The 15,230-nt window shown below is 44.1% G+C and overlaps 1 protein-coding gene and 1 non-coding gene across 2 annotated transcripts in view; both read right to left on the reverse strand.

Moving 5' to 3' along the window:
- The window catches only part of LOC126473486 (lysophosphatidylcholine acyltransferase), a 700,767-nt gene that overhangs the window by 297,791 nt on the left and 387,746 nt on the right, over positions 1 to 15,230 (reverse strand). The gene's annotated exons all lie outside the window — the stretch shown is intronic.
- Positions 8,055 to 8,127, reverse strand: Trnav-aac (transfer RNA valine (anticodon AAC)). Its single transcript has one exon. It is a non-coding gene; the product is annotated as a tRNA-Val (tRNA).

The raw sequence follows: 15,230 nt of genomic DNA on the forward strand, positions 1-15,230 counted from the left end.
CGCGCGGCGTGTAGTTTTCAAATGCATGTTTTCTGCTTGTAGGGAAATTTACAAGAGATCTTCAATATTCTCTGCCGTGCTAACCTGGACTCCCCAGAATCCGAAATTCCAACTGCCGCCTGTCAACAGTTTGCACAGTTCATGATTGCTTGTGTTTCATTGGTTTGGCCTGGGTGATTCCAGGACCAGAGGGTGTTGAAGCCTTTGGAAGCAAATATTTTCAGACGTGCGTGGATTTTGAGTTCAACGGATTGAGTAGTCGTAGAGGATTGTGTTAGTATTTGGTTCACCCCAAGTATTTGATTTCCTCGGTACCACCCATATGGGGTAGGGTTTCCCCTATCGGCCCCACGGGATTATTATTATTATTATTATTATTATTATTATTATTATTGTCATTATGTCATCAGCAAATCGGATATGGTGCATCTTCCCACCACTGAAATAGATGTGCATTGTTCGAATCAGTATTTCCATCACATAAATATGGGTTACAATTACGGTCCATTGCTGCTAGTAGACATATTTCTCACTTTTTCTTGGGCAGTTGCTACCTGTTACTCCATCGTAGGAATTTATGTGCGCAGCATTGTTGCAATACAGACGTTCAAATTATCCGATTTCTGTAATTTCATTTCGATACCAGATAGTTCTAATCGGATTTAGCCAGTCAGGCTTAATGTGGATATCCGAATACGACTCTCATCATTTGATAGACTGGGTAAACCACATTCTTAATCGGACGGTTGAATCTAGATCACTTATTTATGACAGGGCCTGAATTCTTAAACACTGTGAAAAATAATAATACAATGTGCTCATTACTAATATTTTATTTAAATATACATATATGAACGAACGAGATAACAGTTTATTTACAGGAGCAGAGTCCCATCCATCGTAGCAGAGCAGAACGAGATTGGTTTCAGGGCCAAGGGAGGATAAAGCTGTTGCCGTTTGCTCCACGATCACCGAACATCAACCAGGTAGAGAATATGTGGGCAGAGGTAACAAGGTCATTGCCATGTGGACCTACAAATGCAAGCGACCTTTGGACGAACATAGAAAACGTATGGTGGGAAGTAAACCATCACGCTACACTGTCTACGACTTAATGAAAACAATGCCCCTATGCCTTCGAGAAATCTTACGTAATGATCGTGGGTGGGTTGGTTACTAAAACTATACTCGTCCACAAAACCCATGTGGACAATTATCTGGTAGTCGGTCAAGCTTTGCTTTGTCGCAGCTCTTTAGATACAAGTCCATTTACCTTCAGTCTCCTCCTTACAATTCTTGGAATGCAAGGTAATTGAAAAATCTCATCCACTCGACACCAACTGAGGTTTTGACTGGTGCATGTGTTGTTCAACACACAGTAGTTGTCACCCTCACTGGAATCAATGTGTGTGTGTGTGTGTGTGTGTGTGTGTGTGTGTGTGTGTGTGTGTGTGTGTGTGTGTGTGTGTGTGTGTTTGTTCTCGTGTTCACGCACGATCTGAATCAATACTATTAACATTAGAGAGACAACCAACAATAAATATTGCATCAAATATGACTGAAGTATTTTAATGCGATGGGAAGTTACAAACTGAATTTTTACCCAACCCACGACCTGTATATTACGTTACGTTAAGTAAAATGTATTAACTCCATAGTATCGTTAGCAGAGACAGTGCGCTCTTGTTGTCGAGGCTCGCGACAAGTGCAGCGATCAGCAGTGCCCAATGCCGCCGCGATTTGTTTATGTTGGCTGAGCGTGGACACTGCAGCAGACGCTTCGCCATAAACAGAAAGAAATCACCTTGGCTCTGACTGCAGTGAGCGGATATCACTGCCTGCGTGTTCTTATAGTAACCAACGTGAGACTCTACTCACAGGTGCCATGGAGCAATTGCAACGGGTATCATGTCATTAGTCATCAGAATATTAACCAGTGATGAAATATCCACTCTGTTTGAATCCCAAGGAAATAGGAACTTTCTCACAAAGGAATGTGAGGTGATATCAAAATTCATCCAACATACAAAAATTAACTGTAGGGCTTTAATGTATGCAGTAGTAGCACACAAGGAACTATTATGTCTTGGAAGCCTATATTTCATTTCCTCTTCTCATATTAGCTCCCTTGTTTTAGTATGAAGTAGGAAAAAAACATGAAAAACTTAAGTTCCTGATAAGCATATCCGTCATTTCCTCTTCTCATATCATAACTTTTCTTTTAGTATGAAGTAAAAAAACAAATAGTTTAAGTTTGTGAAGCATAATGACACAAGATTCTTATCGTAGGCGCTATCGGAAACGCAAAAACAGGGAGCTGTCCATTCTTTTGTCCAACAGTCTGTCTCCTTTCATGCATTACTCCCGCTGGGAGATTCTTATTTAAGGACTTGTGGGCATCAAGTTCTTCAGCAGAACAAGCCTAAAGCAGTGGGGATATTTGCAAATGTCTGTATTCAGCAATGACTGCCAGCTGCCATAACACTTCACAGAATCCATGCGGCAGGCAACACAACTGTGCGTGCACTTCAGACTTCATTCAATAAGACGTCAGGAGATGGATGAAAACGTCAAATTAACGTCGCTCTCAGAGTCGTATTCAAATGGTTCAAATGGCTCTGAGCACTATGGGACTTACCTTCTGAGGTCATCAATCCCCTATAACTTAGAACTACTTAAACCTAACTAAGCTAATGACATCAGACACATCCATGCCCGAGACAGGATTCGAACCTGCGACCGTAGCGGTCGCGCGGTTCCAGACTGTAGTGCCTAGAACAGCTCGGCCACCCCGGCCGGCATACTCGTATACTGACCATTCGTTATTTGACTAAATATGAACTACAATCTGATTCGCATATATATGACATGAGTTAGCGCCGGCACAAAGCAATGACTAAGGGCTGGATGCCGTTGAAGTCCCGTTACATTGATGGCAAGACAAATGTTCGCAAATCACCTCTATTGCCTGAAGAAACAACTGGATCTTAAATATCGAAGGACCGGCGTCCACACTGTCACAGTGCGTTGAAATACAGCTAAGACGGCAGATGAATATTTGTGACCGACTGGGCTTCGAACCTGGACCTCCTGCTTACTCGACAGACATGCTGATCACTGCACTATTATTTTTTTAAATAAGTTTGAGAAGACTTTCAGCACCAGGTAGACGGAGGCAAAGAGGGCAGGGGTCGAAGATCCGAGGCCTGGCCTCAATGCCTCCCCCATACCTGTCACTGAGCAGCTACGTTATTCCCATGTATTCCATGTTTGCACACATATATACCTTTAAATGGTAGAAAAAATTGAAGTAGTAATTAAGGTAAAATAAATTACAGATTGCCGCCTCCAATGTTGAAAATCGGTAAACCTCAAAATTGTACTACGATAACACACATTAGTGTCATACATTTTGTCAATATTTACAAGATTTTGCCGTAACGTCATTATTTCCATCAATATGAGAAAGAGCTCGTTGTAACACATACTAGTAATGTAGGTACGATTTACCAGGAGCCCATATATCGAGCTGTAGTATTGCTGCTAGATGTTCCCATCTGGCTACCCTCACGGAGGCAATGGACACACACAATCCACGTGGAGAGATTAACAGTTATACACATATCTAATAACTCGCAAGAATCAAACTTAGAAACAACGTCAGACTTTGTAATGTACGAGGGTGAGTCAAATTAAAACCTTAAATATTTTTTTAAATATTATTTATTGTGCAGAAGTGGTACAAAGCTGTATCACTTTTCAACATAATCTGCCCCACGCTCAATGCAAGTCCTCCAGCGCTTGCAAAGTGCATACATTCCTTTAGAAGAAAATTGTTTTGGTAGTCCGCGCAACCACTCACGCACCCCGTGGCGTACCTCTTCATCAGAACGGAACTTCTTTCCTCCCATTGTGTCTTTGAGTGGTCCAAACATATGGAAATCACTCGGGGCAAGGTCTGGTGAGTATGGTGGATGAGGGAGACACTCAAATGCAGGTATGTGATTGTCGCAACTGTTGTACGGGCAGTGTGGGGTCTTACATTGTCATGTTGCAAAAGGACACCTGCTGACAGCAATCCACGTCGCTTTGATTTGATTGCAGGCCGCATATGATTTTTTTAGGAGATCTGTGTATGATGCACTGGTGACAGTGGTCCCTCTAGGCACGTAATACTCCAAAATGACGCCTTTTTCGTCCCAAAAGAGAGTCAGCATAACCTTCCCTGCTGATGGTTCTGTTCGAAACTTCTTTGGTTTTCGTGATGGGGAATGGCGCCATTCCTTGCTCGCTCTCTTCGTTTCCGGTTGGTGGAAGTGAACCCAGGTTTCGCCCACAGTAACGATTCTTGCAAGGAAGCCATCACGTTCTCGTTCAAAGCGCCGAAGAAGCTCTTCGCAAGCATCAACACGTCGTTCTCTCATTTCAGGAGTCAGCTGCCGTGGCACCCATCTTGCAGACACTTTGTGAAACTGGAGCACATCATGCACAATGTGGTGTCATGATCCATGACTAATCTGTAAACATGCCGCAATGTCATTCAGTGTCACTCGGCAGTTTTCCTTCACTATGGCTTCAACTTCTGCAATGTTCTGTGGAGTCACGACTCGTTGTGCATGACCTGGACTAAAAGCATCTTCCACTGAAGTCGCACCATTTGCGAACTTCCTACTCCATTCATAGACTTGCTGATGTGACGAACATAAATCACCGCACTGAACCTTCATCCGCAGATGAGTTTCAATAGGTTTCACACCTTCACTACGCAAAAACCGAACGCTGTTCTTCCCTGATGCAAGTCGCAAGTGGGGGGGGGGGGGGGCTGGGCATCTTTATTCTGATACTGCGACGGTTTGTGTGCATCTGCACTATGCTGCCACCTACAGGCCATTCTGCACGCTGTTTGTAGCACGCTTACCAACTCACAGGATAACGGGTCGAAATTTCGATTTGTTATCACAAACGTAAGGTTTTCATTTGAAGCACCCTCGTATATGTTTGAGTCCTCCACCCTACTGGACAAAATATTTTCCTCTATTTTGTGTAACATAATTTAGCCACAGACTGCACTGTCAAAGTGTCCTAGACCATAAATCACATTAGTAATTACCACAATTTTGCATAATATATCGTGACGTTATTAACGTAACCACAAACTGAAATGCAAAGTGTGTCACTCCTTAAATTACATTAACATTTACCGCAATTTTGCTCAATTTGCCGTGGCGTCATTAATTTAACTGCCCGCTTAATTGGTGTACACCACAGCGACGTTACTCGACGATCTAAACGCTACCGTACATCACTGAAGATGTGGCCAGTCGCGATCAACAGGAGACCGTTACCTACAAATTACAGCTCGCAGCTAACCCGAGGAGACTGCAACAGGACTGGGCGTACATTTTTCAAAGATTGTGTCGTCCTAGAAAGTCCGCAACCGTCTACACATGATCAATATGGTCTCCAGGCATCCATTAGGAACAACAGTATAAACCCCCAGCACACCGGTGCCCGAAGAAGGCGAGCAACGTAACACCTAGAATGGAAACCAGGTCAATGACGTCAGTTTCTGTTCACTGCCGAGTGTCGGATTTATCTGGTGTCTACTGATCGTTCTAGAATCACGTGAAGCCATGCAGTGACACAGATTCAACAGTAATATTTTGGGCCATTGTCAAGTGCGGGTGTTGAAAGTTTCCTGTCGCTATCGACGATAGCTGAGGGCTGAGCAGCATACAGACAGAATCCGTGAAAATAGCTGTCCGTAAGGACTGGAAAGTTGTTGAAGTCACACCAACACTCATGAAAGGAAACAGAAATAATCCGCTAAATTATACATCCATATCATTTGTCATCGATTTGCAGTATAATTTTGGAACATATGCTTTATTCGAGCATTATGAGCTACCTCGAAGAAAACGGTCAGCACGGATTCAGGAGAGAGAGAGAGAGAGAGAGAGAGAGAGAGAGAGAGAGAGAGAGAGAGAGAGAGAGAGAGAGAGAGAGAGAGAGTAGTAGTAGTTTACGGTAGATCTGTAACTGATTTCATTTTTCTATATTTCCAGAAGACTTTTACACCATTCCTCACGAGTGGCTTCTAATCCAACTGCGTGCTTATGGAGTATCGCCTCAGTTGTCCAACTGTGTTCGCGATTTCCTGTCAGGAAAGTCACAGTTTGCAGTGAACGACGGAAAGCACCGAGTACAACGCAACTGGTATCTGCCGTTCCCCAAGGAAGCATTTCAAGTTCGCAGGAGAGCTTCTGTAAAGCTTGGAAGGTAGGAGGCGGGGTACTGGCAGAAGTAAAGCTGTGAGGACGGGGCGTGAGTCGTGCTTGGGTAGCTCAGATGGCAGAGCACTTGCCCGCGAAAGGCAAAGGTCCCGAGTTCGAGTCTCGGTCCGGCACACAGTTTTAATCTGCCAGGAAGTTTCATATCAGCGCGCACTCTGCTGCACAGTGAAAACCTCATTCAAGTTCTCTGTTGTTTGAATTTATATAAACGATTTAGGAAACGATCTGAGTAGTCCTTTTGGATTGTTTGCATATGAAGCTGTCGTTTACCCTCTAGTAAACTCGTCAGAGGATCAATACGAATTACGAAGTAATTTACACAAAATACTTGCATGGTGCGAAAAGCGGTAATTGATCCTGAACAACTACTAGCGTGAGGTCTTCCACATAACTATTAAGAAAGTTCTGTTAAATTTCGCTTAGACGATAAATCAATTTTATAAGTTGCATAAAGGACAGTCAAATGGAAACGAGACAGATGGAAAAAAAGAAAGTAACCTGTTTATTATTTCGAAAGCATTCGCCACAACTGTTAATACATTTATCCCACTGTGAGACAGTACGGTCAGTGCTCTCATCGAAAAATGTTTACGGGTGTCTAGGACCTATGATGTACCTCTTCGTCCGAAGCAAATCTACAGCCACTAAAGTCTTCCTTCAGGGCTCCAATAATGTGGAAATCGCATGGAGAGAGATCGCGATTGTATGGAGGATGCGGGAGAGCCCGCATCTTGGCAAGGTTGTTTCAACTAGCCTGTAGAAGTTTCGGTGGGAAGCCCGTACGTATCCTCCGCATAGCCCTGATCTCTCCAGACACTATTTCAACGGTCGTCGATTTGCTTCAGACGATGACGTGCACGCCTGGAAACAATCATCGTTCCGTAGGCAACCGCAAACGTTTTTCCATGAAGGCGCTGATCGTCGATTCTCACAGAGGAATAAATATAGTAACAGTTATAGTGATTACTTTTGAAATAATAACGGTTTACTTCCTTTTTCCCATCTGTCTTCATTTGATAGTCCCTTATAAATAGCTAGCATCACAATTACAAGTAACTTGAATTGGAAGCATCACACAAAAAATGTTGGTGTTGAAAGCTAACCGAAGATTGCGTTCAATTGGCAGGACACTTAGAAGACACAACAGTTCTGCTAAACAGACTGCTTATACTACGCCCGTCCATTCTCTGTTAGAGGATCCTGCTATGGGATGCTTAACATACAGCAGTAATAGAGGACATTCAAGAAGTTGAGAGAATGGCTGGTCATTTTGTATTATATCGGAATGGAGGAGAGAGTGTCGGGGACGAGTCGGAGTGGTACTTATTAAAAACAAAGGCGTTTTTCGTTGCGGCGAATTGTTTTCACGAAATTTCATTACCACTTTCTCCTCCGAATCGGAAAATAATTTTGTTCACTACCACGTACACAGGGTGCAAAAATTTAACAGGGCGCAGAGAATCCTCCACTGAACAATTTAAAGCAGGGAACCTGTGGTCGGAGATGCCAGCTCAAGAAGATAAAGGAATAAAATTAAATTACTGTGTACTTTTTGGTTTTCATTAGTTACAGTTAACTGAAAATCTCATCACTGATACACTGTCTGCATTCTATCTTACAAAGTGTTTTGAAACTGACGGCCATGAGAGAGTTTCATGTTTCTTATGAGCCATCTGCACCCTGGTGGTGGGACGTTTGAAATTGATTTGAATAATCACAGTAGAGATTGTAGCAAATATCTTGTTGAGTGCGACGAAAAAGTGTTTCCGCCCGGAATCGAACCGGGGACCTTGTGCGTGTTAGGCAGACGTAATAACCGCTACACCACGCAAACTGCTACGCTCTGCGCTGCACATCTGATACAACTTGTAGGACGATCCCCAGTTTGGCGTAAAAATCACTTTGCCGAAACGCACAATGCAGGTATTTCGCATTCGTATGTAACAATCGACAGCACCCTTGACTGTCTGGAATGCCATCACGGATAAGAGCCCAGGAAGTCGTCGGAAATGCTCGCGGCCAAGTCCTCAGTAGCGCCAGTTGCTCTTTCTATCCCTACGAGGTACCGTCAACTCGCGCAGTCCTATTGCGACAGATGTCACCAAAGACAATCACTTCGTTAGCGGCAAGGAACCTGGGCGTAATGGAAGCATGACATCGGCGAACAAGATTCTGACGCATCCTGACAAATATCGCTGGTTTGTTTAAAATCACACCATAGGCAGCTACAATTCTGGAAATGAATTCCACAGTGGGGTCTCGAACACAAGCGACTTTAGAAATCTCCAGAGGAAATAATCAATGGGATTCATGCCGTGTGACCTAGCAGGCCATGAAATAGGACCTTCCCTTCCAATCCGGCGACCAGAGAATACAGCACTGAGATGGTTGCGGACATCCACATTGAAGTCAGGCGGTGTACAATCATGCTGTATCCACATCCTCTTACGGACAGCCAAGACTACGTTCTCCAACAACTCAGTTAGAACTCTTCGACGAACCTCAAGAACAGGTGATCATTCAGGCGGCCAGGTAGAAGATACGGCCCAGTGAGATTGTTGCCTACAATGCCGGCCCAGATATCCACAGCAAAACGTCCTTGATGGTGTGACTATCACAGCGTGAGGGTCTTCCTCATCCCATACATGGCGATTCCCGCTGCTCGAAATACCATCACGATCAAATGAGGCCTCGTCAGTAAACAGCACGACTTGGAAGAAATCTGGTCGATCAATCCAGTGTTGGAGCAACCATTAACACAATGTCGCCCTTGGTATATAGTCAGTCACAAGCACTCGTTGTGGGTGATAGGAGTGTAATTGTTGTTCGTGGAATACTCGCCACACGTTAGTATATGCAGCGCCCATTTCACGTGCAATACGACGAGTACTTGTAGTGGGGCCTGCTACAACATGTTCCAGCACCTCCTCTCGAAAATCAGATGTGCGAGTGGTCCACATTTTGCCAGGTCCCTCGATTCTTCTTTCTAATGAACCCGTCTCCCGATTTTGTCGTGACGGATGATGTCTGTTAGGAAATCGTTCCCTGTACAGCCTTTCAGTAGCGAGAGCACTGCAACGTACTTCCCCATACACAAGGTACATGTCAATGAATTCAGAGAAACTCTACCGGTACTGCTCCATCGTAGTGTACTGTACGTCTCTGAATAGCACTGCGTAATGAATGGGTCTGTCGTTGAATTATAGCACGGTCTGTCACGGGAAAATGTAAATACGATACAACAGAGCTATCTTATTAACACGTACAGTAAAAAAAAGAATATCTGCATCGCGACTTCCTAGTAATTATGCTCCTCGTCCTTGTTTTCTTGCAGGAAATAAAGAATGTACATGTAGATAAACAGTAAAGTACGTCTAAACTTGAACGCAGGTTAGTTGTAAATATGTTGCAAAACAGTAATGGTAGACAAAGTGGTACACAAGTTTACTTCCGTGTCTCCTTAAGCTGGCTTTTCTGGTCCCGGGTTCCCTACCTCAAATTACTCAGTGGGGCGTTCTTGGTGTCCTGTTACATTTTTTGACGCTCTTACGGGAACACCCTGGGTAGGGACAAATGACCATCATAATAAAATAAGAGCAGCCCGAGCTCGCGCAGAAAGATTTCTGTTCGTTTTTCCCACGTGTTAGTGGACAGTGGAAGGGCTGAGAAATATTCTGCAAGTTTTTCTACGAACAGTCTACCAAGCACCTGAGTGTGAATTGCGGAGTACATATATAGATGTATGTAATTATCTGCTTTCCTCATGTCAGCACGTTGTAGGTGTCGCCACCGGCGCCAACCTTGTGTGAATGCTCTGAGAAGCTAATCATTTGCATATCACTGCATCTTCTTCCTGTCGGTTAAATTTCGCGTCTGTAGCACATCATCTTCGTGGTGAAGCAATTTTAATGGGCGGTAGTGTATGTGAACTTATTCCAAATGGTCGTACCTTCGTTAACAGTCAAGTTATAGTTTTAATTCCTTAGAGCTTATTCCTCATTTCCTACCCTCTTGAATCTAAGCCAACACTCGCTAGGAGAAATACAGGTGGCGCAAAATTTATTGAGCAATTTAGATGCAGCCTCCGTCATGCAGCGAACAGCGTCTCTCTGGTGTACTGCCAGCCTGCGCTAGTAACTCGGACTTTCCTGCAGTCTCCGCACTACTTCCCGTATCGTCTCTCAGTCTTGCTACAGACTCTGTGTGCAAGAGCTGGCAGACAACTTTCGCCTCGACATCTGGCAAGGGCCTCGTCCTCCCTCCCACTGCTCACGCTGAAGTCGCTTTGCATCTGATGTCCGATCAGAGATTTCCCTGGCGAATTTGTAATTTAAATTTTCCTCCGGCGCTCTGTCGAGAAGTGGAGTTAGTTCTGCACGATTTTTTCCACCAACGTGACTGGCCACAGTTGATTTCCTCAGCAGCCACCTGGAGATGGAAGCAAGGCCCGCGGTCCAAAATCCGCGCAGAATCAATGCCTCGGACCGGCAGAATAGCAGAGAAGAATTTTAATTACTTCCCATTTGCATAATGCCCCCGTTTAGGCTACACCGATTTCCAGAAATCTGGTGCCAAGTTCTCATCCGCTTGCAACCATCAGGCTGACTTGACAATGAACAATAGGCTGAATTGCAATCTGATATCCTTTGTACATGAAGTGTATTTTCCGCATCAACGGCTGACAAATGCCCCTTTCTGTATGTGATTTTATCCGTTCACTGTAGTCCGTATGAATACACATCATTTAGACACTGATGTCTGGACAATGGGAAACAATTTTTAGGTGATGCTGATACATGCACTACATAAAAAGTAATATGTCAGTGTATTAAATAATAAGATGGAGTTTCTACTTGCGTATGCCGCATATGAGTAGCTCTGAGACTTCCACTGTTTACCTGAAACAAAAATAAGAACTTGTTATAAAGTAAAATGGAATATGCTGCTCTCCAGTTAAACACAAGGAAACTTCAGGGGTAAGGCAACCAAAAGCGGTTGAAATAAAAACTACATATCAAGAAATACGAGGCGGTAAAAATAAAAAAAAACTGTTTGTGAAATCTTATGGGACTTAACTCTAAGGTCATCAGTCCCTAAGCTTACACACTACTTAACCTAAATTATCGGAAGGACAAACACACACACACACACACACACACACACACACACACACTATATATATATATATATATATATATATATATATATATATATATATATATACACACGCCCGAGGGAGGACTCGAACCTCCGACGGGGGAAGCCGTGCGAACCATGACAAGACGTCTTAGACCGCACGGCTCCCCGCGCGGCTGTTGACTGGTAATCAAATACATCTTTGGTAGTTTCATTCTTACGTAACATGGGTCTAATGATCACGTTACGGAAACTTTGAGGGAGAAACTGATACTTAATTGCGGCCTGATGGGTATTAAGCGTGGAAAAGTGTTAAGACATATGTGATAGTTATTCGTACATTCGTATTTTGTACACAGCAGAGGTACCAGATGTGTAGGTTGTAGTTGAACGTAAAAGCGCAATCCTTACCCGTACACCCTCTACGTATATTAACTTCGAAATGGTTTAAATGGCTCGGAGCACTATGGGACTTAACTTCTGAGGTCATCAGTCCCCTAGAACTTAGAACGACTTAAACCTAACTAACCTAAGGACATCACACACATCCATGCACGAGGCAGGATTCGAACCTACGACCGTAGCGGTCGCGCTGTTCCAGACTGTAGCGCCTAGAACCGCTCGGTATTAACTTTATGCTAATATTTAAGGAGTAGAAGTAAACCGAAGGGAACGGCCCATTTCCATACTAAATCTGTTAGGATTTGAAACTAGCGATACCATCTGAGTACCGAATTAAGAGTGTGTTTATATACACAGTGCATAGGCTACTTCTGTGCTGTTTTGTTTGTTACGTTAACAATCTGAGCCAGGGCAAACCGAAGGCACAGTGCATGAGACACGTGGGAGTGAGGCGAAGAGCAGATGTGAGCGTGTGGGCGGCACTGGCTTCGTACGCCACCTGGGCCGCGCCGCCCTGCGTGGGCGGCAGCGGCGGTGGTGGTGGCGGCGGCTCCAGGGCCCCGGGAGCGGGCCCGCTCCGTTCAGCGCTGCTCGGCGCGTTTATGGATTTTCGGGCCTACGCGGCTCCACCAGGCCGCGAGCACGCCACGCCACGCCACAGCACAGCACAGACAGCACAGTGGAGCGGAGGCTGCTCCGCGTAGCTAGGCCGCCCGCGCAACACGCCAGACACGCCGGCGCGAGGCAGCGGGCGCATCTAGCAGCTACAGCCGTGGCCAAACTCTTTCATCTTTTGTACGAGATAGAGGCATATCATACGGGCGAAATACCGCCAGACTTTGAAAAGGAGATGACAGTTCCTATGCCAAAAAAGAGAGCCGATAATAGATGTGGATATTACCGAACCATGGGTCTAATAACAGTAGGCAACACTGTCTCTACATCTTCTCATAGAAGCTAGGTTGAGCGAAGATGAACCTATGTTTACAGCATTTGTAGACTTAGAGAAAGCTTTTGACAATGTTGACTGGAATACGTTCTGTGACCTGGTAGTCATGGGAATGCAGGATTAGGTTACGATTGTGGACGAGGCCGTAATCAGTTAGTATTGGTTGCCTTTTGCAGTTATACACTTTTTGTTTTAAAACAGTAATTCCAGACTTAACAATAAATAAAAAAATACCACACGTTATTAATGAAGGAATAAACAACTTTGCAAATAATAGTGTTTCCAGTGTGTTACAATTTAGCTGATTACCGTAAAACACCAAAAAAAAAAAAAAAAAAAAAAAAAAAAAAAAAAAAAAAAACAAGCCACTGTGATCACGGCTGAAGGCCTTACACACAAAGAATGGCAATAAATTAAGAATGTTTAAGAACTCGCTGCAATTACAACTTCCAGGTACTGAAATATTAAAAGTGGCCGCAAATACAGCAGAAGATGTCAGACGTCAGGAATGGCAGTAAATAAGGTTTTAAGGCTTACTGCTAAAATACAAATACCGAATTATTTTTTTAAAGCAAATGACCACAACTCGGCTGAAGGCCTTACACGCCAGTAACGGCAATTATATAAAAAATCTAGAAACCTGCTATAAAACAGCAAATACAAGCAAAGGTTAATTAAAAGAAACAAGCAACTGACCACCAAACGGGTGAAATAAGATTATGGTAACCTTGTAACACAACCTTTACACTGCTATATTTATTCCAGAAGGCGACCGGCACTGTTAATTAGACATACAATAACCTTTAATGTAGACATTACAAGGTATGATAATAATTAATACAATAATAAAACACAAGGACCAGTCACAGACGGTGCTCCAGGAATCGCTCCGGCAACAAATACTTTGGCAAGCGATGAGATAGGCAGCCAAGAGTTGCATTCACTTCACAAGATGGTAAGTCAGACTAGTGGCAGTCTAACGAATGACTAAAGATAATCCTGCTGAAGCTACCTGACGTCCAATAAAGCAAATGCAACGATGAAACAATGCGCCAAAGCCGGAACCGGCGGTATGCACTAGGTCTCCAGAATACTGTGTTTATAGAGCCCAGAACGAGAAAGAAACCACTTACAGATTTCCGCCCGATCCCACAAATCCGAAAAACTGAACAAACAAGTCATAGTACAGAACACCAGGCAAACTAACATTAACTAAAACCCCACTCCATTTGTGTGCGAGGCAAAACCGAAATGTAACCAACCAGAATCAGCAACCACACGTCATTGCGGAAACAATCGCAATGCGAGCCAAAACCAAGTACCAAATGAGTGACATCAAATTCATTACACACACAAACGCTCACTGAGATCTCTGACGACGGTTGGTAGAATGAAACAAATCCCTCCCCTGCTTTATTAATTGACAGTTGAGTAACCACACCGTCTAATCATTGAGCCAAGTGCTTTTAACACAGTTGGGTCTTCAAGTACTAAGCAGTACGCAGATCCACGAAACTGCACTTGACGGCGCGATGATATGCATTACGCACGTACTACGGGCCTAACACGGGTGACTAACTCCGCTCTACTTGGATTGAAATGCACTCATCTTAAAGCTTGCTGGATGCGGTTTACGACGAGGTCGCGCACCCTCGTGACCACAGCCCTTCAATCCGGCAGTCCATGTGTGCTGCCAGCGGTCCTGGCGAGTTCACGCACTGCGCGGACCTGGCTCCTCTGAGTCCCCAACCGAACTCCCCACTCACACGACCCGGAAAAACGACGACGTCCCCCAAAGATAGGGCAACAGTTACTACTTATCGATAACCACCGCTGGTGCCACTAGCGGACAGGCAATGGTTGTGAAACTGAGTGACGCCAGTTAACACGGGAAGAAGAGAAATAACTGCAACCATGCCAACTAAACGATACCGTCTGGCCTCGATCAGAGGGTGGAAACCTACAAACAGCACCAATGCGAGCCGCAGCACGGCTCACTCTCATTCAGATTCTAAAGGTGGCACAGGAAAATACAGGGAGCGAAAGGCTGTTTACAATTTGTACAGAAACCAGATGGCAGTTATAATAGTCAGGAGGCACGAAAGGGAAGCAGTAGTTGGGAAGGCACTGAGACGGGGCTGTAGCCTATCCCCGATGATATTCAATCTATACACTGATGAAGTAGTAAAGGAAACAAAAGAAAATTTTGGAGAATTGAAGTCCTGGGAGAAGAAATACAAACTTTTAGGTTTGCCGATGACATTTTAATTCTGTCAAAGACAGCAAAGGACTTGGAAGATCAGTTGAACGGAATGGACAGTATCTTGAAAAGAGGATGTAAGGTGAACCTCAACAAAAGCTAAACGAGGATAATGGAATGAAGTCGAAGTCGGGTGATGCTGACGGAATTAGATTAGGAAATGAGACAAAGTAGTAAATGAGTTTTGCTA

The sequence above is a fragment of the Schistocerca serialis genome, chromosome 4 (assembly GCF_023864345.2).
Source record: "Schistocerca serialis cubense isolate TAMUIC-IGC-003099 chromosome 4, iqSchSeri2.2, whole genome shotgun sequence".
NCBI classification, from domain to species: Eukaryota; Metazoa; Arthropoda; class Insecta; order Orthoptera; family Acrididae; genus Schistocerca; species Schistocerca serialis.